Below are 23,888 nucleotides of genomic sequence, written 5' to 3'. Positions count from 1 at the left end.
CACGATTATCTGGCTGCACTGTAAGTTGTGTTAACTAACCGCTGCATATGTGTTTTTCGGATATAGTGCTGACTTTCATAGTAAATAACTGCTAAGCCTTCTCGTTCTTCATCCGAAAACCGGCTACGTTTCTCTTGTCTTGAAAACTAAGTAAATAAACCATACCAAAAAAGCAACATTAACGTGTAGATATATTTCACTACCTACTAATAATCATATATAACTATTTTTGTTTTCCAACACTGCGAAAGCACTTTGCTGAGTAGCCCATCTACTACACTCAACTACCAGTTGTCAGCAGCGCGCACGAAGCATCTCATTGACCATGCTGCGAAAGGCCTCCAGCTACTATTCGTTTTGCTTATTCACTGAGCTGCCTCGTGTGCGGACCGAGTGATACCGCGCACGTGCTTTGGCGTCAGGTGTCTGGTTGCCTCATTCGTGACATCGCTTGATCTCCACAGTGCAAGCTCGCGCTACCTTCGATGCACTGTCCACATAACGGAACGCCGCCTCCTGCTTTCTTTCTACGAGGATGCTCTACATCTATATGGATATTCTGCAAATCACACTCAAGTGCTGGCATGGGGTTCATCAAACCATCTTCACAATAATTCCCTATTATTCCAGTCTCAAACCCGCGTGCAGATAAAATGAACATCTATATCTTTCGTGAGAGCACTGTTTTCCCTTATTTTATGACGATGATCGCTTCAAAATATACAGGTCTGCGTCAGCAAAATATTTTCTCATTCAGTGGAGAAAACTGGGAGCGGTTCTAGGCGCTACAGTTTGGAACCGCGCGACCGCTACTGTCGCAGGTTCGAATCCTGCCTTGGGCATGGCTGTGTGTGATGTCCTTAGGTTAGTTGGGTTTAAGGAGTTCTAAGTTCTAGGGGACTGATGACCTCAGCAGTTAAGTCCCATAGTGCTCAGAGCCATTTGAATCATTTTTTGAGGAAACTGCTGATTGAAAGTTCGTGAGAAGATTTCACCGCAGCGAAAAACGACGTTGTTTTAATTATGTCTACCCCAATTGCTCTATGCTGTCAGTGACACTCTCTCCCCTATTTCTCGATAGTACAGAACGTGCTGCTCTTCTTCGAAATTTCTCGATGTACTCCGTTAACCCTATCTGGTAAGGATCCCACACCTTGCAGCAGTACTCCAAAAGAGGACGGACATGCATAAGTAGGCAGTCTCTTTCGTAGGTCGGTTGCATCTCCTAAGTGTTCTGTCAATAAAACGCAGTTTTCGGTCCGCATTCCCCATAACATTTTCCATTTGTTCTTATCACTTTAAGTTGTTCGTAATTGTAATTCCTAGGTATTTAGTTGAATTTACGGCCTTTAGATATGACTAATTTATCGTGTAACCAAAATTTAGCGAATTTCTTTTAGCGCTCATCTGGATGACCTCACACTTTTCATTATTTACGATCAACTGCCAATTTTCGCACCATACAGATATCTTTTATAAATCGTTTTGCAATTTGTTTTGATCTTCTGATGACTTTACTTGACGATAAATGTCAGCATCATCTAGAAGTAACACAAATCGCTTCTGTTTCTCTCGAGGACATTCCATCAATTACTACGAACTGTAACCTCTCTGGTAGGTAATCACGAAACCAGTCACTTAACTGACACCAAATTTCATAAGCATACAATGTGACTACAAACCACTTGTAAGGTACAGTGTCAAAAACTTTCTGAAAATCTAGAAATATAGAATCAATTTGAAAGCCCTTATCACTAGCACTCTATACTTCGTGTGAGTAAAGAGCTATTTGTGTTTCACAAGAATGATGTTTTCTAAATTCTTGTTGTGTGTTTGTCAATAGATCGTTCTCTTCGAGGTAATTCCTAATGTTCGAACACAATATATGTTCCAAAATCCAGCTGCAAATCGACGTTAATGATGACGGTCACTACATTTCCGCCGAGTTTAAGATCCTGGCTTAAGCCCTTGAGTATGCTAGACGCATTAAGTTTCCTAACCGCGTCCTGTTCAGTTCGTGTGGAACGAAACCTACTGTACTTCTCAGGTGCACTGGTATTCATGAAGCGAGGAAACGCGAGAAGATAAAAAATGAATCAAAAAGCTACGTGAATGCTATCCAAGCCTTCATATACATGACGCAGGCTTCATAAAACACGAAAGTGCAGTTCAAGTCAAACAATTTATTTTCTAGCTTAGAGACTGTTCAAAATGAATTATTATAGGACAAGAAATCAGTGATGAAATGGAGACGGGGACAAGTTGACGACATCAGCGCTGATACATTTTTAAGAAATTCATTTTTGGAATAATTAGTTTTTCTTTGCTTGTATTAACTGAGCTACCAACAGAGCTAACCAAGCACGATCCCCCAAACCCCTATTTCACTGTCTTACGTCCACCAGTACCTCATTATAGATATTTGTTAATGTCTAGCAACCTGTAAATTCCTGAGTGCTATAAAAATAATTCAGCTGCAGTCATTGTTCAGAGTGATTGCGCTATTCTGGCACACATTCCGTTTCAAGATAAAAACATTATTAAACTTCAGAATGATCCAGCTAAAAAATTCACCGCCATCCTGAAGAAAACTGTAAAGAAAATGTAACTCCATAAAGTCACAAGGTAATTTAGAACTTAATTCCAATGAACCTTAGCACATAGATACTGGCAGCACAGCCGAAAATTCACAAAGCTAGCATTAGCATCCGCTCGTAAGTTCTAGCAATAGCCCTGCATATTGATCCAGCATAAAATTTGACAGAATGCTTGAGAACCACCGTAAGTTTGATACTCGTATAGTTTGTGGAGCTCAGCACGAAGAAACTGCTTAACAAACGACGAACAGTTTTATTTCCTCCGATGTTTACATGTATCCGATAGAATCCATCGTCGCCGGCCAGTGTGGCCGTGCGGTTCTAAGCGCTGCAGTCTGGAACCGCGTGACCGCTACGGTCACAGGTTCGAATCCTGCCTCGGGTATGGATTTGTGTGATGTCCTTAGGTTAGTTAGGTTTAATTAGTTCTAAGTTCTAGGCGACTGATGACCTCAGAAGTTAAGACGCATAGTGCTCAGAGCCAATCCATCGTCATGCTATTCGTTTTAGGATAGCGTTTGGGTCCCATTTAATGCCAAAAATTGAAAATATTAAAAATAGTGACTTCCTTTTGTGATAACCGCAGTTTTAGCCACGAAAACTTACGCTCAAGTCAACAAGATATTCGAACTTCCTTGTACTGACGAAAGGTGACCTCCAGCGGGTCTGGTCTGGAGGGACCTAACTGAAAGAACCTTCCGTTGCACACAAAGCCTTCTGTCCATCGTCTTATAATTTCCCATGGATCTTCAGGCACTCCTGTTTACTCGACTCCTCACCACCAGTTTACAAGCCTACTATGAAAAACATTTTTGCAATCATGGCGTGAAAAAGATTACAGAGCTTAATTCCGTCACAAGTGTCAATGTAGACTGTGGTTACCGTGAGCAGCAGTAAAGAACATACAGAGATATCTGATGGTGTCATTTTTAATCCTGGTAGGATGTGGAAGATACTACTCTTACAACGTTCCTTTTATTGTGGAAAGAGCATGGAGGGAAGGCGGTTATAACTCAACACCAGAAAAAGGGAACATTAGGTTTTACCACATCGTATGCTTTCGTCCTTCAATCGCCAGCAAAAATTGTGTGGTACGTTTTTAAATAAATGCTAAAGTAATAAGCTCGATCTGACAAAACGTTGAGCCATAGATACGGACCAAATGTACATCTCTGTCTACGTCCTTCATTTTTCCCCTTCGGAAGAGGAAGACGATACGATGATTAAATAATTAGAGAAATACCGGAAAAACATAATTGACGGGGATTTGAACAACTGTCCTTTCAAAAAAGTTCGGCGGAAGTATACCAGGCCAAATAGTTTCTCGCTGTAGTGAGACGCCCTGTGAACTAACAGCTACTAAAGGATGGTATTAAAACTTAATGGGAATATTAAGCACAAGAAAATATGATAGGATGAGTTGCTTTCATATGAGCAGTAGAAGCGGAGCGGCATAGTTTATATAAAACGTACGTACGTATTACAATGGGTTTAGAAAATTTTTATAGGTGAAGATTCTTTAAGGAGCACTTGAGGGAGAAAAAAATGTCGGAAAATATCTCAAAAAAGACTGTTTTCCTTATGAATCTCCTGCAGCAATGTTTACCCGAACGTGATACCCCGAACACATTGATTAGTTAATTTCTTCTCGAGAAGAAAAAATTCATAACACCGGAAACATTATTTCTTTCGAAATATTCCTAAAAGATTACGCTCCAGGCTTCTAGCTATTATGTTTGTAAGGGTTCTTAATTTCTTAATTGTGGATGTATATAACGGTAACCTTGACGGGAGCTTTATTTTCAGTCTCTTTGCACCCAAGTGTGAATGATTCAACGACAGATACTCGACACGTGGACTCTAACGACGCTGATATCATTTACGCCATAAAAACACAGCAAGGCCGTCTGCGTCATGGAAGACGTCGCTTCGCACAATGCATTGCTATAAATATTGCAGCTTTATAGATGCAGTGAGCTACGACACGCATTGTTATTCTCTACGTAACTCACACAGATGAGCACCATTCCTCAGCACCCTGCAGTGCAACGCGTGTGAAACACAGGAAATTTACGTGGGGAAACATCATACGTTACCAGCGTGCTCCTCTTGTTTAGTACGACATATATCGTGAAATATCAGCTTGTCATATACACTCCTGGAAATTGAAATAAGAACACCGTGAATTCATTGTCCCAGGAAGGGGAAACTTTATTGACACATTCCTGGGGTCAGATACATCACATGATCACACTGACAGAACCACAGGCACATAGACACAGGCAACAGAGCATGCACAATGTCGGCACTAGTACAGTGTATATCCACCTTTCGCAGCAATGCAGGCTGCTATTCTCCCATGGAGACGATCGTAGAGATGCTGGATGTAGTCCTGTGGAACGGCTTGCCATGCCATTTCCACCTGGCGCCTCAGTTGGACCAGCGTTCGTGCTGGACGTGCAGACCGCGTGAGACGACGCTTCATCCAGTCCCAAACATGCTCAATGGGGGACAGATCCGGAGATCTTGCTGGCCAGGGTAGTTGATTTACACCTTCTAGAGCACGTTGGGTGGCACGGGATACATGCGGACGTGCATTGTCCTGTTGGAACAGCAAGTTCCCTTGCCGGTCTAGGAATGGTAGAACGATGGGTTCGATGACGGTTTGGATGTACCGTGCACTATTCAGTGTCCCCTCGACGATCACCAGTGGTGTACGGCCAGTGTAGGAGATCGCTCCCCACACCATGATGCCGGGTGTTGGCCCTGTGTGCCTCGGTCGTATGCAGTCCTGATTGTGGCGCTCACCTGCACGGCGCAAAACACGCATACGACCATCATTGGCACCAAGGCAGAAGCGACTCTCATCGCTGAAGACGACACGTCTCCATTCGTCCCTCCATTCACGCCTGTCGCGACACCACTGGAGGCGGGCTGCACGATGTTGGGGCGTGAGCGGAAGACGGCCTAACGGTGTGCGGGACCGTAGCCCAGCTTCATGGAGACGGTTGCGAATGGTCCTTGCCGATACCCCAGGAGCTACAGTGTCCCTAATTTGCTGGGATGTGGCGGTGCGGTCCCCTACGGCACTGCGTAGGATCCTACGGTCTTGGCGTGCATCCGTGCGTCGCTGCGGTCCGGTCCCAGGTCGACGGGCACGTGCACCTTCCGCCGACCACTGGCGACAACATCGATGTACTGTGGAGACCTCACGCCCCACGTGTTGAGCAATTCGGCGGTACGTCCACCCGGCCTCCCGCATGCCCACTATACGCCCTCGCTCAAAGTCCGTCTACTGCACATACGGTTCACGTCCACGCTGTCGCGGCATGCTACCAGTGTTAAAGACTGCGATGGAGCTCCTACTTTGATGTTTTCCGGGAGACTTTAGTGTACTAAGAAGCTAATTTATCAAAACAACATAATATATTAAAACAGAGACTCTGTATTACGATCAAGATCAGTCTTAAACGTACAATGTAGCGAATGCTATCTTTTGCTTTCTAATAACTCCTCCTGCAAGTCCCCTCCTTCATCCCCGAAAAAAGCTATCTACGATCGAAATATTCTTGCATTTATCTCTTCAAAACTTTCAGCCAAGTGCCTTTCCAGTTGTTGAATGCGCGTAATTAATAGACCTGCGAAACTCGTGTACAAAGTCACGGTAGTTTTGAACCGGATTCACCTGAACTAGCAATGTTACTACATTCAAAATTTTCAGAGCGGTTACGTCGCGCCGTAAGTAACGTGACATCTGGAGTCAGTGTACAAGGTTCCCATAAATGATTCACTCGTTTTCACTGCTCTATTTTTTCCATTGCATTACTTGTACAAATATGCATGAATAGAAGCGTACACTCACAAAGTTTGCATTTTGCACTATAGAAAGGCTCTGAGTGTTCCTCTAATTACACTACACATATTTAAGTGACAGTGAAGCTCGTTCCATACCCAATGTAGAAGCATCCCGTCAGTCAACAGCACAGCGGCATTGGTGGAGTCTGAGTTTTTCCAGTGTTCTTACCAGCAGAGGTACATAAACACGATCTTTATTGTAGTCCGAAAGAGGAAGTCACAAGACGTTGGGTCATCTTCATCGCTACGCCCAATTCAGCGATGCATAATGTCATCGTTTAGCTAATGACAAAAATCGATGCTCCAGTTAGGGCATGCCCCGTATTTTAGGAAGATGAAATGCGCGGAATCAGTTGTGGAAACAACCACATCTGGAAAATATAAAGGTAAGAGGTACCCTTCATATTCTTCCCTCAAAAGGAAGACGACCCACAAGTCTTCGTCTCTGACACAACACAGAAAACGTTAATCTTCGGCGAATCTCATTCGTGTGTCACAATTGCATAAAGATTTTCAGCACCATACCCTCACATTGAGGCGATTAACCATTCTAGGTAAATGTAAGATAGCATCCTTACCGGATATCAGTTTTTTTCCTTTATTGATTTTCGATTCCCCCCTTCCCGCAGAGGAGGGGGGGGGGGGGCGGGGGGGCTGACAGCAGCTTAATACACTACTCTACAGCCGAGAGATGAGGTAAACAAACAATGGTAATATAGCAAACAATATAAAAAAGGCGATAAAACGGTGACTTTGTTAATAACACTAAAATGGCGGATAGTTGCGGAATTTAAAATATAAAAACATGGCACTGACGATGCGGATGAATACACTGCATGGGGGCTTAATTATTAAATTTGAAAATCATTTTTATTTTTCGTAGCTGTATGTCCGATTACGCTGTGTCTCGCAAACGGTTGGCCCTGACTAGTATTATTACGCAATCTGACTGCATAGAACAACAAAGAATGAAATGAAAATTTTCGTTAACACAATTAATTAAGTCCCCAGCAACTATAAAACCTACGAAACCAAAGCACAAGTATAACTGTTCTGTGTGTGGAAGTATGACTCAACGTACACATCTGGCACGGTTCTTCTTCAGTAAGACAAGAAATTTCAAATACCATTTATACTGACGTGATAAAAAAAAATTAGAAATACTATAATTGCGCAAGAAAACCAGAATTACACTCTAATACAAGAACACAAGCCAGATGCTTTGTTGACTGAACCTGTAATGACGCATTATTCAGGACATTGAAATAATGAGGAAAAAAAAGAAAAGGAGTTTGTTACCTTCATTTATATTGATGAAAAGCACTCTAATCATTACAATATCTCCACACCGACTCGCTACTGCCATATCTCAACAAGAACTCTTCACTACATCTCAGCAAGCACTGACTACGAGTTCTCAACAAGCACTGCTCTCCGCTACTTCTCAATAATCACTGCCAGTGGAGGCGGCGAAACAAAACTCTCTGGCGCTGTGGCTCAGTGTAGTCACCTTTCATACGCCCTTCCTCCACGGGCTAGAATTTGATGGTATTTTTGCCAGCATTGGTGGTGAAAATACCACCAAATTCGTCAAAAAAAATACAGACAAAAATAAAAGATAATATTAATACGTAAATACCACATAATTAGATAGAATTTTGGCTTTGCACTGACCTTTCAATAAACTAATATATAAAATACAGTAGACCATACAAATTCTTTCACACATGTGGCTTTACATAATAGTTTACACAATACAAAAAAATTAATTTATACAAATGTTCACATAAAATACTTTTAATTATTCAAAAAAAAATAGTTGATAGTTCTAGCAGCAGCACCGAGCAATGGTCAACAGGTGCAAACACCAACAAGTGACATTTTAATAGAAGCAGTTCCATCTGTGGCACCCAGTAATGTTGAACAGGTGCAGTCACCTAGTGACATCATTTCAGTAGAAGCAGTCCATCAGTGGCACCCAGCAATGTTGAACAGGTACACACAGCAACAAGTCACATTTCTCAGCAGAAGCAGTTCTATTAGTGGCACCCAGCAATGTTGAGCAGGTGCAGACAGCAACAAGTGACATTATTTCGAAGCAGTCCATCAGTGGCACCCAGCAATGTTGACAGGTGCAGACACCAACAAGTCATTATTTCAGTAGAAGCAGTCCATCAGTGGCACCCAGTAATGTTGAGCAGGTGCAGACAGCAACAAGTGACATTATTTCGAAGCAGTCCATCAGTGGCACCCAGTAATGTTGAGCAGGTGCAGACGTCAACAAGTACCATCATTTCAGTAGAAGCAGTCCATCAGTGGCACCCAGCAATGTTGAACAGGTGCAGAAACCAACAAGTGACATTATTTCAGTACAAGCAGTCCATCAGTGGCACCCAGCAATGTTGAGCAGGTGCAGACAACAACAAGTGACATTATTTCAGTAGAAGCAGTTCTATCTGTGGCACCCAGCAATGTTGAACAGGTACACACAGCAACAAGTCACATTTCTCAGCAGAAGCAGTTCTATTAGTGGCACCCAGCAATGTTGAGCAGGTGCAGACAGCAACAAGTGACATTATTTCGAAGCAGTCCATCAGTGGCACCCAGTAATGTTGAGCAGGTGCAGACGTCAACAATTACCATCATTTCAGTCGAAGCAGTCCATCAGTGGCACCCAGCAATGTTGAACAGGTGCAGAAACCAACAAGTGACATTATTTCAGTACAAGCAGTCCATCAGTGGCACCCAGTAATGTTGAGCAGGTGCAGACACCAACAAGTGACATTACCTCAGTAGAAGCAGTCCATCAGTGGCACCCAGCAATGTTGAGCAGGTGCAGACACCAACAAGTGACATTATCTCAGTAGAAGCAGTCCATCAGTGGCACCCAGCAATGTTGAGCAGGTGCAGACACCAACAAGTGACATTATTCCAGTAGAAGCAGTTCCATCTGAGGCACCCAGCAATATTGAACAGGTACACACAGCGACAAGTCACATTTCTCAGCAGAAGCAGTTCCATTAGTGGCACCCAGCATTGTTGAACAGGTGCAGACACCAACAAGTGACTTCATTTCAGTAGAAGCAGTCCATCAGTGACACCCAGTAATGTTGAGCAGGTGCAGACACCAACAAGTGACATTATCTCAGTAGAAGCAGTTCATCAGTGGCACCTAGCAATGTTGAACAGGTGCAGACAGCAACAAGTGACATTATCTCAGTAGAAGCAGTTCATCAGTGGCACCCAGCATTGTTGAGCAGGTGCAGACACCAACAATTGACATTATCTCAGTACAAGCAGTCCATCAGTAGCACCCAGCAATGTTGAGCAGGTGCAGACAGCAACAAGTGACATTATTTCAGTAGAAGCAGTTCCATCTGTGGCAGTGACATTATTTCAGTAGAAGCAGTTCATCAGTGGCACCCAGTAATGTTGAACAGGTGCAGACAGCAACAAGTGACATCACTCAGCAGAAACAGTTCCATTGGTGGCACCCAGCATTGTTGAACAGGTGCAGACAGCAACAAGTGACATCACTCAGCAGAAACAGTTCCATTAGTGGCACCCAGCATTGTTGAGCAGGTGCAGACACCAACAATTGACATTATCTCAGTACAAGCAGTCCATCAGTAGCACCCAGCAATGTTGAGCAGGTGCAGACAGCAACAAGTGACATTATTTCAGTAGAAGCAGTTCCATCTGTGGCAGTGACATTATTTCTGTAGAAGCAGTTCATCAGTGGCACCCAGTAATGTTGAACAGGTGCAGACAGCAACAAGTGACATCACTCAGCAGAAACAGTTCCATTGGTGGCACCCAGCATTGTTGAACAGGTGCAGACAGCAACAAGTGACATTATTTCAGTAGAAGCAGTTCATCAGTGGCACCCAGTAATGTTGAGCAGGTGCAGACAGCAACAAGTGACATCACTCAGCAGAAACAGTTCCATTGGTGGCACCCAGCAATGTTGAGCAGGTGCAGCCCCCAACATGTGGCTTCATTTCAGTAGAAGCAGTCCATCAGTTGCACCTAGCAATGATGAGCAGATCCAGAGAGCAGCCCATAATATTCACTATCACTGATCACACTGTTCATCAGAGTTTATAAGCAGAAATTAAACATGTCCTAGTGGCACCAATCATGTAGGAAAAGTACATGTAACAGTCCATAATGTTCACTATCCTAATCACACAGTTCATCAGCAGAAGTTAATCATTTCTAAGTGGCACCCATTATGTTGCAAAAGTGCAGGTAACAGTCCATAATATTCACTATCACTAATCACACAGTTCATCAGCAGAAATTAAACATTTCTAAGTGTCACACATCAATGTTGAACAAGTGCAGGTAACAGTTCATAATATTCACCATCACTAATCAGGCAGTTCAGGCATGAACAATAGTTTGAATGCACATACAAATGCTTTTACAAAATTATTCTCAATGCTCTTACACTAAACATACAAATTCTAATAAACACACAAATGATACCAGATATTTGTAATATTAACTATTACAAATACTCAAATATCAGTAAACCTATAATATTTATGGGTGTCAGTGCAACCCACTACAAACAAATAAAATATTTAGGAGATAGGTGGGTAGGATTAGGAAAGGAAAACACACAAAACACACTCACTCATCTTTCATCCACATTAAGTACTACTATGTAATTGAATAGTGTTAACTGTGAATGCAATTCTGTCAAAATTTGATGTTCATCATGTGTACTAAAAAAAAAAAAAATGTACTGCTTATTGATTTAACAAAGTGTGTGTAGACAATCTTCCTTCTACTTGAGTGTTCTAGTCTGCTATCGTCATCCTCCTTGTTCCATACAGACCAACAAAAAAAATATGCACCTCACTTACTTTACCTCTTATCCACCAAAACTCCAATAATCATCAGCATCACATAATCTCAATACTTCAATAATACCTTTTACGTCGATACATATAAATCTTATCATCAATATCATTTACCTTACCTCTTGTCCACAAAAACTCCAATAATCATCAACTTCATATAATCTCAATACCTCAATAATACCTCTTCAATACGTCGACACATATAAACCTTATCGCCAATATCATTTCACTTCCATAACAACTCTTTCCTCTAGTCAGTCTCCTCGAACAAGTACAGATAAAATCCTAATGCAAACCTCATCATCCCATACAATCCGAAGACACACTGTCAACACACAACCTCTGTGTAATCCAGCTGACCCAAATCTTCCACTCATTATAAATTATAAGATGGATTTTGGTTACCTTGTCCATCATTAACTAAAAGAAATGCATACATGACCTCTAACAGACGTAGTTCGAATAACTCTCAGTAATTAAGTACGAATACGGAGTGTGAATGATCATAATATTTCACAGTGTGTACACCACTTCAAGAATTATGGCAAACAGAAGCAAACATGTGGAGTATTTCTTGTGTCAAGTGTCACTTCGTATTTCAATCGCTCACGAAAAATGCAGTGTAAAAACTGTCAATGGTCTAAACCTAGTTTTGGTATGTCATGTCGTTAGCTTCCATCCTATTAGCATAAATTTATACAGCTTCCATAAAACCTCCAGCTCATGTGACTTCTATGAAGTTTCTTGTACTAATGTCGTTTATGTCGAATTATAGCAGTTCATTTTCCTATCTTAAAAATATAAGGCACTGAGCGTAAGCAAAACATGCAATAGCGAGTAAATATACCAGTAGAGAACAGAATGTCAACAAGTGGATGCAGCACAATCCCTATAACGAGGCTCTGCCAAGCGAACAATCTATAATTAATACCATAATGTGACCTAAACTCTATGTTTGTACACAGTATATCACTATCTCTATATACCAAATTAAAGAGTAGTTATGACAACAAACAGAAATGTATAAATATGCAATCCATACGCATAGCAGCAAACATATATCTTACGTACTAAACAGGTCATTAGCATCATAGCAGCATGAGCAAATAAATGTTCATATGTCATCTTAATAAGTAAACATGAAGGCGCAAGCAGATAAATCACAAAGTATAACTTACATACATATCAGCACAACTAATCAGGTGACAATTATAATTTAAATAAATAAGCACAGCAGACACATAATAAAAAAATATGACATCATTGAAAAAGCGTTGCAGCCAAGCGATGCATAATACACTCCTGGAAATTGAAATAAGAACACCGTGAATTCATTGTCCCAGGAAGGGGAAACTTTATTGACACATTCCTGGGGTCAGATACATCACATGATCACACTGACAGAACCACAGGCACATAGACACAGGCAACAGAGCATGCACAATGTCGGCACTAGTACAGTGTATATCCACCTTTCGCAGCAATGCAGGCTGCTATTCTCCCATGGAGACGATCGTAGAGATGCTGGATGTAGTCCTGTGGAACGGCTTGCCATGCCATTTCCACCTGGCGCCTCAGTTGGACCAGCGTTCGTGCTGGACGTGCAGACCGCGTGAGACGACGCTTCATCCAGTCCCAAACATGCTCAATGGGGGACAGATCCGGAGATCTTGCTGGCCAGGGTAGTTGACTTACACCTTCTAGAGCACGTTGGGTGGCACGGGATACATGCGGACGTGCATTGTCCTGTTGGAACAGCAAGTTCCCTTGCCGGTCTAGGAATGGTAGAACGATGGGTTCGATGACGGTTTGGATGTACCGTGCACTACTCAGTGTCCCCTCGACGATCACCAGTGGTGTACGGCCAGTGTAGGAGATCGCTCCCCACACCATGATGCCGGGTGTTGGCCCTGTGTGCCTCGGTCGTATGCAGTCCTGAGTGTGGCGCTCACCTGCACGGCGCCAAACACGCATACGACCATCATTGGCACCAAGGCAGAAGCGACTCTCATCGCTGAAGACGACACGTCTCCATTCGTCCCTCCATTCACGCCTGTCGCGACACCATTGGAGGCGGGCTGCACGATGTTGGGGCGTGAGCGGAAGACGGCCTAACGGTGTGCGGGACCGTAGCCCAGCTTCATGGAGACGGTTGCGAATGGTCCTCGCCGATACCCCAGGAGCAACAGTGTCCCTAATTTGCTGGGAAGTGGCGGTGCGTTCCCCTACGGCACTGCGTAGGATCCTACGGTCTTGGCGTGCATCCGTGCGTCGCTGCGGTCCGGTCCCAGGTCGACGGGCACGTGCACCTTCCGCCGACCACTGGCGACAACATCGATGTACTGTGGAGACCTCACGCCCCACGTGTTGAGCAATTCGGCGGTACGTCCACCCGGCCTCCCGCATGCCCACTATACGCCCTCGCTCAAAGTCCGTCTACTGCACATACGGTTCACGTCCACGCTGTCGCGGCATGCTACCAGTGTTAAAGACTGCGATGGAGCTCCGTATGCCACGGCAAACTGGCTGACACTGACGGCGGCGGTGCACAAATGCTGCGCAGCTAGCGCCATTCGACGGCCAACACCGCGGTTCCTGGTGTGTCCGCTGTGCCGTGCGTGTAATCATTGCTTGTACAGCCCTCTCGCAGTGTCCGGAGCAAGTATGGTGGGTCTGACACACCGGTGTCAATGTGTTCTTTTTCCATTTCCAGGAGTGTGTATACAAATAACAACCCTGTTCATTAATAAAATATTGACAAAAATCAGAAAATGTACGCAAGCACGTCGCTTCACAAGTAAATTCATAGAACATGAAATTAGCACAAAGTATGAATCACGTAATTGCGAGCAGCAAATTACGTCTAAAGTACGTACCTAAGTGGAAATATGTTACCTGAAAAAATAAACTCAATTAATAGTTACCTTTTTAGTTTATTAGTTTCTTCTTGGAAATTACATTCTTTCTGAAATTTTCTCGATAGCAAGTCCTCTTAACGTCGGAGACACACAGAATTTACCTGAAGTTCTTAAATGTTTTATACAACCGTATCCTGAAAAATACTGAACGTTAATAACATAATTCATCAAGTCACTATAGCTTTATACTGAATTTAGACGGAGAAATTAGACTGTGTATTTGTTTACGGCTGTCAGTGCATTCGTACTGAGCGCTCGATCAGCTGTAGGCGCGTGACGTAGAAAGCAATTGTTTGCGGTCAACGACTGCCTTGTGGGGCGCGCAGACTTGACTGTTGCTTTGAGTATATGCCGCCGCCAAAACACAGCACGGTATCCTTGTATTCTCTGCGTGTTTACATGTAGCTGTTACTTTCTCACAAGTATGTCATTCCACAAAAATTTTTCAAAAGTATCTCATTCCACAAAAATTTTAACGTTAGATATATGATGTATTCCCTTAGAGCGTCGAGATTTAAGAGTTTCTACTTCAACAGCGTTATCATGAATAATTTTGCGAATTCTATATGGACAGTTATAAAGCAGAAAAAATTTGCGACACAAGCCTTTTCCTTTGTGAGACAAACGATGAGACTTAATTAACACCTTTTGACCAACTGACAAGATTTTTAAACGACCAGGATGTTTAGCTGATTTCTCTCTTCTAGCAGCCGCAGATGCAATATTTTGCAGAGCCAGGTTGACAACTTCAGAATGCCGCAGTTTCCGTGAAGGCGGAAAAGGAACGATTTCGGATATGCGATTTGTCGGTGCTTTGTTTTTTAATATCAGTATAGGCGGTAAAGAAGTTGAGTCATTAGGAAGTTCATTCAGAATGTTTTGAAAAATATGAAGATACTGATCCCACGTTCTGTGATTCTGATGACAATAAAGACGACACAATTTATTGACTTCCTTCATTCATCTCTCTGAAGCGTTAGATTGAGGGTGAAAAAGTGAAATGAAAATTGGTTTAATTTTACGACGCCGTAGAGTACGAAGCCAAATTTTAGAACGAAACTGTGATCCATTATCTGATATAACCTTATCAACATGACCAACTTCTTTAAGAAAATGGTTAATGAAAGCATTAGATACTGAACGAGCCGTTGCTTTGCGTAACGGTGTAAAACACACATATTTTGATGTCAACTCCACTGCTACGAAAATGTATGCAAAACCATTAGTAGAACGAACCACTGGACCGAACAAATCGACTGCAGCCATCTCCTTTAATTTCGCTGGAATGATGGGAAACAACGGTGCTCTGTGAGAAATTGTTGGCGGCTTAGCCTTTTGACATAATTTTCATTTGGCCAGAACAGATCGAATACGTTTTTCCATATTACTGAAGTAGCAATTTTCCTGTAATCTATGAAAGCATTTTCTGGGACCAAAGTGTGCATAACTGAAATGTGTGTACCAAATCAATTTATTGACCCACTCATCAGGAATACAAACTAACCAAACAGAGTTGTCGACCGATTTTCGTTTATAAAGAACTTTCCAGATAGTTCGCAAAAACGAGGTGTGGCCAAATCGTCCAATCTAACAAAGCGTCTAAGAAAATTACAGACACCAAGGAAACTACGAACATCACGTTTTGTGGTAGGAACAGCATGATTACGAATAGCGTCTAATTTCTCTGGATCAGGAAGAATACCTTCTGTAGAAATAATGTGACCGAGAAATTTCACCTGAGAACGACCAAATTCAGATTTTTCTAACTTCACTGTAATGCCAACTCGTGCAAAAATACGTAATAATGAATCCAAAATTTTGTTGCGCTCACTCCAAGAATGTTTAGCAATAAGAATATCGGCAACATATGAAGTAATATTGTCATGAGGATAAACAGGTAAAATTTCGTTTAAACTACGAATAAATGCTGCTGAAGATACAGTAAGTCCAAATGGTAATTTCCGAAATCACTTTTAGGTAAAATCGTCATATGCGGTTATTGTTTACTTACTCTATAGATAGACTGACAGTCGAAGAGTTGGTTTGACAGATGCAAAGAATAGTAAAAGAGTAGGCAGCGGTGCAGAAAACTAAAAGGGAAATAGCACCACTACAGCTCGGGGCCCTATGCACGCTACGGCACATATTCACTTAGTGTAGTGAATCCCCTGAGGACTTTAATAGCCGCACATAATTTCTAGTTTGTGACTTAGTGGCCAATTTGGTGGAAGTGCGTACGTAAATTGATCTAACCATGCACATGGATTTATGTCATTCTTAGAATTGCGAAAGATCTTAAATTTCCGAACAGTCAAAAAGTGTTTATAGTCAAAGTTTTCGCCTCGTGGCGACAAAGACCTACCGCGTCTGTCCCAGTCACAATGACGATTATTGTTAAATTCACGCGCCTGGCGCTCTCTTGTTGCATCCCGTACACGAAACAAATTTCTTTCTTCAAACCCCTCTGCTACCTGTGATTCTAAATTTCCTTTGCTGTCTTTTCCGCCGATTTCGCATTCAATTTGTTTGACTTGCATTCGTAATGCCTCAACTTCCCTTTTAACGCGTTCATTAAATTTTCCCTGATTTTGAACATGCTTATTTATGTTCTGGTACTCTTCGGTTTCTGCAAATGGCAATGGTGCTGTATCATCTGAATCTCTGTCCCCATTTAAACTAAGACTTGTCAATTTATCTGAAATCTCCTCAACTCTTTCCGATAAATCACCTATTTGTTCTTTGTTTATTTACGTCTTCCGTAAGTGTCGTGACTCGGGTTTCAGTATTACCACATTTGGTAGTTAGCTGTTCATATTGTTGTGTTAGGTTATTTAATCTGTCATTTGGTATGGATTCCTCAATTCTCTCAAATATTTCTTCCTTATCTTTTGCACGTTGTAAATTTAACTCTGAAAATTTCTGTACTATCACGCGATCTCTTTCTTCCTGTTCTCTATCCTGTTCCCTTTGTCTAATCTCTACTGCAATTAATCTATTATTGTGAGCATTCAAAATCGGTTGTACTTCTTCTCTGATTTCTTTCTTTAATTCATCTTTCATGTTTTTGAAACATGTCCCTATTCGTGAATCTAACCGTGTTTCCATTGTTTCCATCTCTGTTTTAATTGTTCCTATTTGTGATCCCAGTGAGTCTAACCGTGTTTCCATTTGTGAGTCTAACCGAGATCCCAAATTTAATATTGCAATCATCAGCTGCTCCATATTAACTTGTTCGAAATTCTTTTCGCCCCTAACATTTCCCGCAAAACCAGTTTCCTTCGTCATAGCTGTAAAGCTATCTGTGTTCGATACTATTCCAGAATCTTTTACGTTAATCTCGTATTCTGTGAATTTTCTGATTGAGAAAAATTTTGAAATGGTTCCGGACTATCTTCCCGACTTATTAAATTGTTTTCCACTTCATTATTCATGATACTGTTTTCCTCTGATGGCGAGTTCGCCATGTTAACAATTTCGTCATTCTCATTATCCATCATTTTTGCCTTTTTCATCAATCGCGTAATCATTTACAAAACATACAAAACTCTTCACTGTACGAAAATTACACACAATGACCCTTTATCTCCAACAATACCATTTACACGAAATGTTTCCCTCAAACACGATTAATCGAACAATTGAAATAATTGCCCTAAATTGTCAAACGCGTATACAAGACAATAAAATTAAATTCTGAAATACCATTAGAAGAATGATAATTACCAAATCTACACATGCAATATAGACTACAATTACTAAACTACAAATTACTATAATAATACTACTGTCTACTATTTTTACAATCAGAAGAATTCCAAGGGACGATCCGAAGCAGCGGTCGCCACGTGCATGGGGGCTTAATTATTATATTTGAAAATCATTTTTATTTTTCGTAGCTGTATGTCCGATTACGCTGTGTCTCGTAAACGGTTGGCCCTGTCTAGTATTATTACGCAATCTGACTGCATAGAACAACAACAAAGAATGAAATGAAAATTTTCGTTAACACAATTAATTAATTAAGTCCCCAGCAACTATAAAACCTACGAAACCAAGGCACAAGTATAACTGTTCTGTGTGTGGAAGTATGACTCAACTTACACATCTGGCACGGTTCTTCTTCAATAAGACAAGAAATTTCAAATACCATTTATACTGACGTGATAAAAAAATTAGAAATACTATAATTGCGCAAGAAAACCAGAATTACACTCTAATACAAGAACACAAGCCAGATGCTTTGTTGAATGAACCTGTAATGACGCATTATTCAGGACATTGAAATAATGAGGAAAAAAAAAGAAAAGGAGTTTGTTACCTTCATTTATATTGATGAAAAGCACTCTAATCATTACAATATCTCCACACCGACTCGCTACTACCACATCTCAACAAGAACTCCCTACTACGACCTCTCGACGAGAACTCTTCACTACGACATCTCAGCAAGCACTGACTACTACGAGTTCTCAACAAGCACTGCTCTCCGCCACTTCTCAATAATCACTGCCAGTGGAGGCGGCGAAACAAAACTCTGGCGCTGTGGCTCAGTGTAGCCACCTTTCAACACACAGTAAGTAGACAGGCGCAATTCAAAAACACGGCGGCAGTCAGATGTCTGTTCGCATGTCATCAAAAACACAACGAGCGATAGTATGGTGGCTGTTCGCAACACTGACAGGGACGCACAACACTGAACATTCACTGAAAACGCCGGCCGGAGTGGCCGAGAGGTTCTAGGCGCTACAGTCTGGAACCACGCTGCTGCTGCGGTCGCAGGTTCGAATCCTGCCTCGGCCATGGATGTGTGTGATGTCCTTAGGTTAGTTATGTTTAAGTAGTTCTAAGTTCTAGGGGACTGTTGACCTCAGAAGTTAAGTCCCACAGTGCTCAGAGCCTTTCACTGAAAACAGCACTATAGGCAACAAGGCAGAAGATGGGGCAAAGGGAGGACCCGGACCGATGAGGGGGAAAAAAGGGGGGAGGAGTGGAAAAGAAAAACGGGGGCAGCCGATGGAGGAAGAGGACATAGAAAAGGGGTAGAGGGGGCAGAGCGGACGCGAGAAGGAGTGGGGAAGACAGTGGAGGGGAAAACATGAGGACTCGGGGAAGAGAAAGGACTCAGAGAATAGGTGGGGAAGAACAGGATGGAAGGGGGGGGTGAGGGAGCCCCGGAACAGGACAGAGGGAGGGAGGGGGAGGTGAGGATCACAGTTGATAGGAGGGATAGATGGAGGGAGAGAGGGCATCATATGGGAGGGAGAGTTGATGGAAGCCACCTCGGGAAAGGGGATGAAGGGTGTGAAAATGGAGGCTAGGGGGGAACCGGATATCAGCTTGGAGGCGAAGTTTCCATCGTCAAGTACTTTCTGCATTGTACTTCCTTCATTGTACTTCCTACATAATGCTCTGTTTGCGTGGCGGCTCTTTTAAATGATTCCTTCTATATGCACAGTGAGCTATTATAACTAACAAATATCTCGCATGTTTCAATATACAAGAACTCTTTTCTTGTCTTGTCGCCATTTTGTCTAGGCACAGACTCTTAAAGCCATTTCATGGTCACGCTGCAAACTCTGTGACTTTACAGTTCTGTTCATGAGCAATTATATCTGAATCTGAATACTGAGAAACCCAATATGTCTGTTTTTGGTCAGAACCGAGTTACCTATGAATTTGTGCTTTCCGTAATTATAGAGCCGATCATGATACAGGGAAACACCATACATTTTGGCACTGTCTGTTTTGTTATGCAGCCACTGTATTACCTAAACTGAAGAGAAATCCCGCATGTACGAAGGATATAGGCTCTCTAAAAATTTTAAGTTTGAGCACTGTTTTAATGAGAGAGAATAGTGGATATTGCCTCTTTCTCTTTGATTTTATCGATTTCTATTGTTATTGGTCATGAAATGTCAGACAGTGATGATGCTAGTGACAAATGTCAGGAAATAATGAAAAAAGTGAGATATGAATATGTTGAACAACATGTTAAACACTTTAACGTGTTCCCCGACTCTTCCAGAGGACGAGATAAAAACCACGTAATGGTGAGATTTGTTTCATGCTTGTGGCCCGGGGAACATTCATAACCCACTACTTTCCGATAAAGAGGCCAGTATTACCTTCCGTGTACTAGAGATTTCAGCTTGGTGTAAAGGAAAATTAGAGGCATGGATAGGATACATTTGCTGAAAGAATATGAGGAATTAGCGGTGTAAAAATACCAAAAACGGAAGAGGTGCTATATTTTAAGCAATGGTGGCCAAAGTTCTACCAAAAGAATGCTATTTCCACTGATACTCAAAGAAGGGCTATACAAAAAAAAATAACAAATAGCACTTTTATGTAACACAGTTCACGCAGTTCTCCTATTCATATGAAAGTCTTGGTGTTGTTAAAATTACGCCATTCATTGATGGAGCAGAAGAGCGCACGTTCCAACTGGATAACCCGTTTATAATTCCATCAAGCCCTGTAAGTCAGGCTTATAAATAACATGTGCCTATAAATGAGAAAAAAATGCATGACCCATGGCGATTTTTATCATGACTGCAAAAAAAAAAAGAAATAATCCAGAGTTTCTACTCAGACATACGCAATTGGCCAACATACGAGTCAAAGAATGAATCATGTGTGGAGTGTAATGGAGAGTGGAAAGAAGCATTTTGTTCATATTAGTTAAGTTAATGTTTTACGCTTATTTATTACAAAATATTGAAAAAGCCCAAATGTTCACTTAATCAGTTTTAACTTAACGACAAGAAAGTGTATCAAGACTGTCTGCAGTGGATTGGCGCCCTCCCTCTACATTCATTTTAACGAAAAGTGTGAAGAAAAAAAGGAATTTCAGCATATTTATTATGACCTGGAATTTTTTTTTGTGTCTGCTGAAAAGTTTAGTTTTTTGGACTTGTTGAGTTTCCCAATATTCTCATTAGTTTTTCATGCAGTACTTTGGAAAATACACGACTTTGAAAGCTAATGAATCATCGGTGACAAAAATTCTGTTCGGTGCATATGTATTCTCACTCCATAAATATTCCCACTCTGTGCGCGAGACACTGGATTACATACCCCGGAGTAACACATTGGAAAGGCAGCATTTTTCAGCTCTTTTTGTTTGTGTATCTTTGACTTTACTATCATTGCATACTTTCCTTCGTTAAAGGCAATCAATGTGTTAAATGTGCATTCGTTACTTGTGCGCCGACAACAAGAAACTGCGGAAATGGCTTTGCTTTTGCGATTTACTGCTTTAGAAATGTGAAAGGGAAATCCACCGCAGCTTTCAAAACATGTAAAAAGCTAATATTTGTAGTTGAGTTAATGCTTGAATTCATAATGAGAGAAAGGATCGGCGTTGGAAGACAGAATAAATTTTAACGGAGTAATTTAGAAGCTATTGCCAGGGATGAGATATGGCTACGCGGTATTTCTTTGCCAGAATGATTGTCAGATGAAGTTGCATTTTGCAGAGAACGCTACCTACTCTGGCCCTTAGAGGGACTTGCGCGAAAGAGAAGCAATTACTGGAGGGTATTAGCGTTCTGAAATGGAGATAGGACATGTTTACGGCTAGTCTGAAGAGCGAATAGTCTATCGTCGATGTGTCGATTCAAAACTGACTCATTCTCTCTTTTGTATCCTACCCACTTTTAGCACCTCAAATGTATCTCGCACTTCATGCTCAACTTCGAATAGAAATTTTGAACGAAATCTTTCTGGCTTGCTTGGAGAACCACGCCTGTCTCACATGTAGGCGTCCTGACTCGACCAAATCCCACATTGTTTCATAAATCGAGCAATTACCAGTACGTTCTTTTATTTTTTTATTTTTCCGACGTAATTTACATGATTATTTCACAATGCGATACCCTATTTCGATGGGCCATTGCTCATCTTCAGACTTACGGCAAATGCTGCACGCGATTTCCGTTCCGCTGTCCGTTTTTCGCAATGTAACGGATACCACTGGCTGGTCGAAACTTGATACAGCTTTATGAAGTAATCATGTGAACTGTGTGGTAAAACTATAAAAATAAAATAACACAATCAACCAGCCACTTAGTGAGAGTATGCCATTTTTTCCAATTCCCAATAACTCAGCAACACAAACAATATAAATGTTAGTTTTAGGAGCGGATCGCTTGAAAGTGGATGAATGATCAGGGACCACAAACGGCGTTAATGTTTACTGTGCTGCAACAACATGAAACAGTCATTAAAAGAAATGGCATGAATGCTATATAAGATCGAGAGTGACTCTTATGCGTCAGTCCGTTTCGACCCTCTATCAGCTACAGAAATTGTTGTAGGAAGGACTGAGTCAACATACGGAAAAGTCAAAACAGTCAAAAAAGTACCAGTCGCATTCCCTTGCTAAGCTCAGAGGAGAGAGGGAATAAGCAGAAAAGGTACATTGAAGACCTCTTGAAGAGCGAGGAACTGTCAGATGACGTGACAGATAAAGAAATGGGAAACGATATGTAAGTCATACGGGATCCAGTAATGGATTCCAATTTTTACAGAGCTTTGGAAGACTTGCGATCAGTTAAGGCGGAAGTCACAGGCTACTTTCGGTCGTAATTTATAAAATCATTGAGGGAAGTGGCAACCAGGCTGCTATTCATGTTGGCGAGTAGAATTTATAGGTATTGGAGGCGCACCATCAGATTTCCAGAAATTTCCAGAAAAATGCTGTCCATACAGTTCCGAAAACAGCGAGGGGAGATAAGTGCGTGAACTATCGCACGATCATTTTAACAGCTCATCCAGCCAAGATGACGACAAGAATTATATAAGAAGAGTGGAAAATTAAAGCTCACGCAACCAGCCACAAATTATGGGTGGTAGCATCACTCACGAACTATCATTAATGGCCTCGGAGTTCACAAGGCCCAACATGGACAAAATAACATTAGAATTGGGGCTCTGTTAGATGACGATCATCTTGGCTTTAGAAAAGGTAAAGATAATAAATCATTCTCTTCTACGAACTTCATAATGTTGTAACATATTATATGTTCCATTATCCTACAGCAAATAGAAGTCAGCGGTATGGGTCTGTAATTTAGCGGATTACTTTCTGTTTCCTTTGTTGAGTATTGGTCTGACCTACGCAACTTTCGAGTCCTTAGGTAAGGATCTTCCGTCCATCGAGCGGTTATGAATGATTGCTAAGTATGGAGCTATAATAAAATGGTTCAAATGGCTCTAAGCACTATGGGACTTCTGAGGTCATCAGTCCCCTAGACTTAGAACTACTTAAACCTAACTAACCTAAGGACATCACACACATCCACGACCGAGGCAGGATTCGAACCTGCAACTGTAGCAGCAGCGCGGTTCCGAACTGAAGCGCCTAGAACCGCTCGGCCTCAGCGGCCGGCTGAGCTATAATATCACATTCTGAAAGAAACGTATCTGGTATGCAATCTAAACCGGAAGACCTGCCCCTAGTATTTGAGTTAATTTGCTTCGGTACACCGAGGGTACCTGCTTGTAAGTTACTCACATTGGCAACTGTTCTTGAATCGAATTCTGGGATATTTACTTCGTCTTCTTTAGAGACGGAATTTCGGAAAACCGTATTTAGTAACTCCGTTTGAGTCGCACTGTCAACGGTAGCACTCCTACTTCTTATG

The sequence above is a fragment of the Schistocerca serialis genome, chromosome 4 (assembly GCF_023864345.2).
Source record: "Schistocerca serialis cubense isolate TAMUIC-IGC-003099 chromosome 4, iqSchSeri2.2, whole genome shotgun sequence".
Lineage (NCBI taxonomy): Eukaryota > Metazoa > Arthropoda > Insecta > Orthoptera > Acrididae > Schistocerca > Schistocerca serialis.
Note: the sequence above shows the minus strand (reverse complement) of the source record.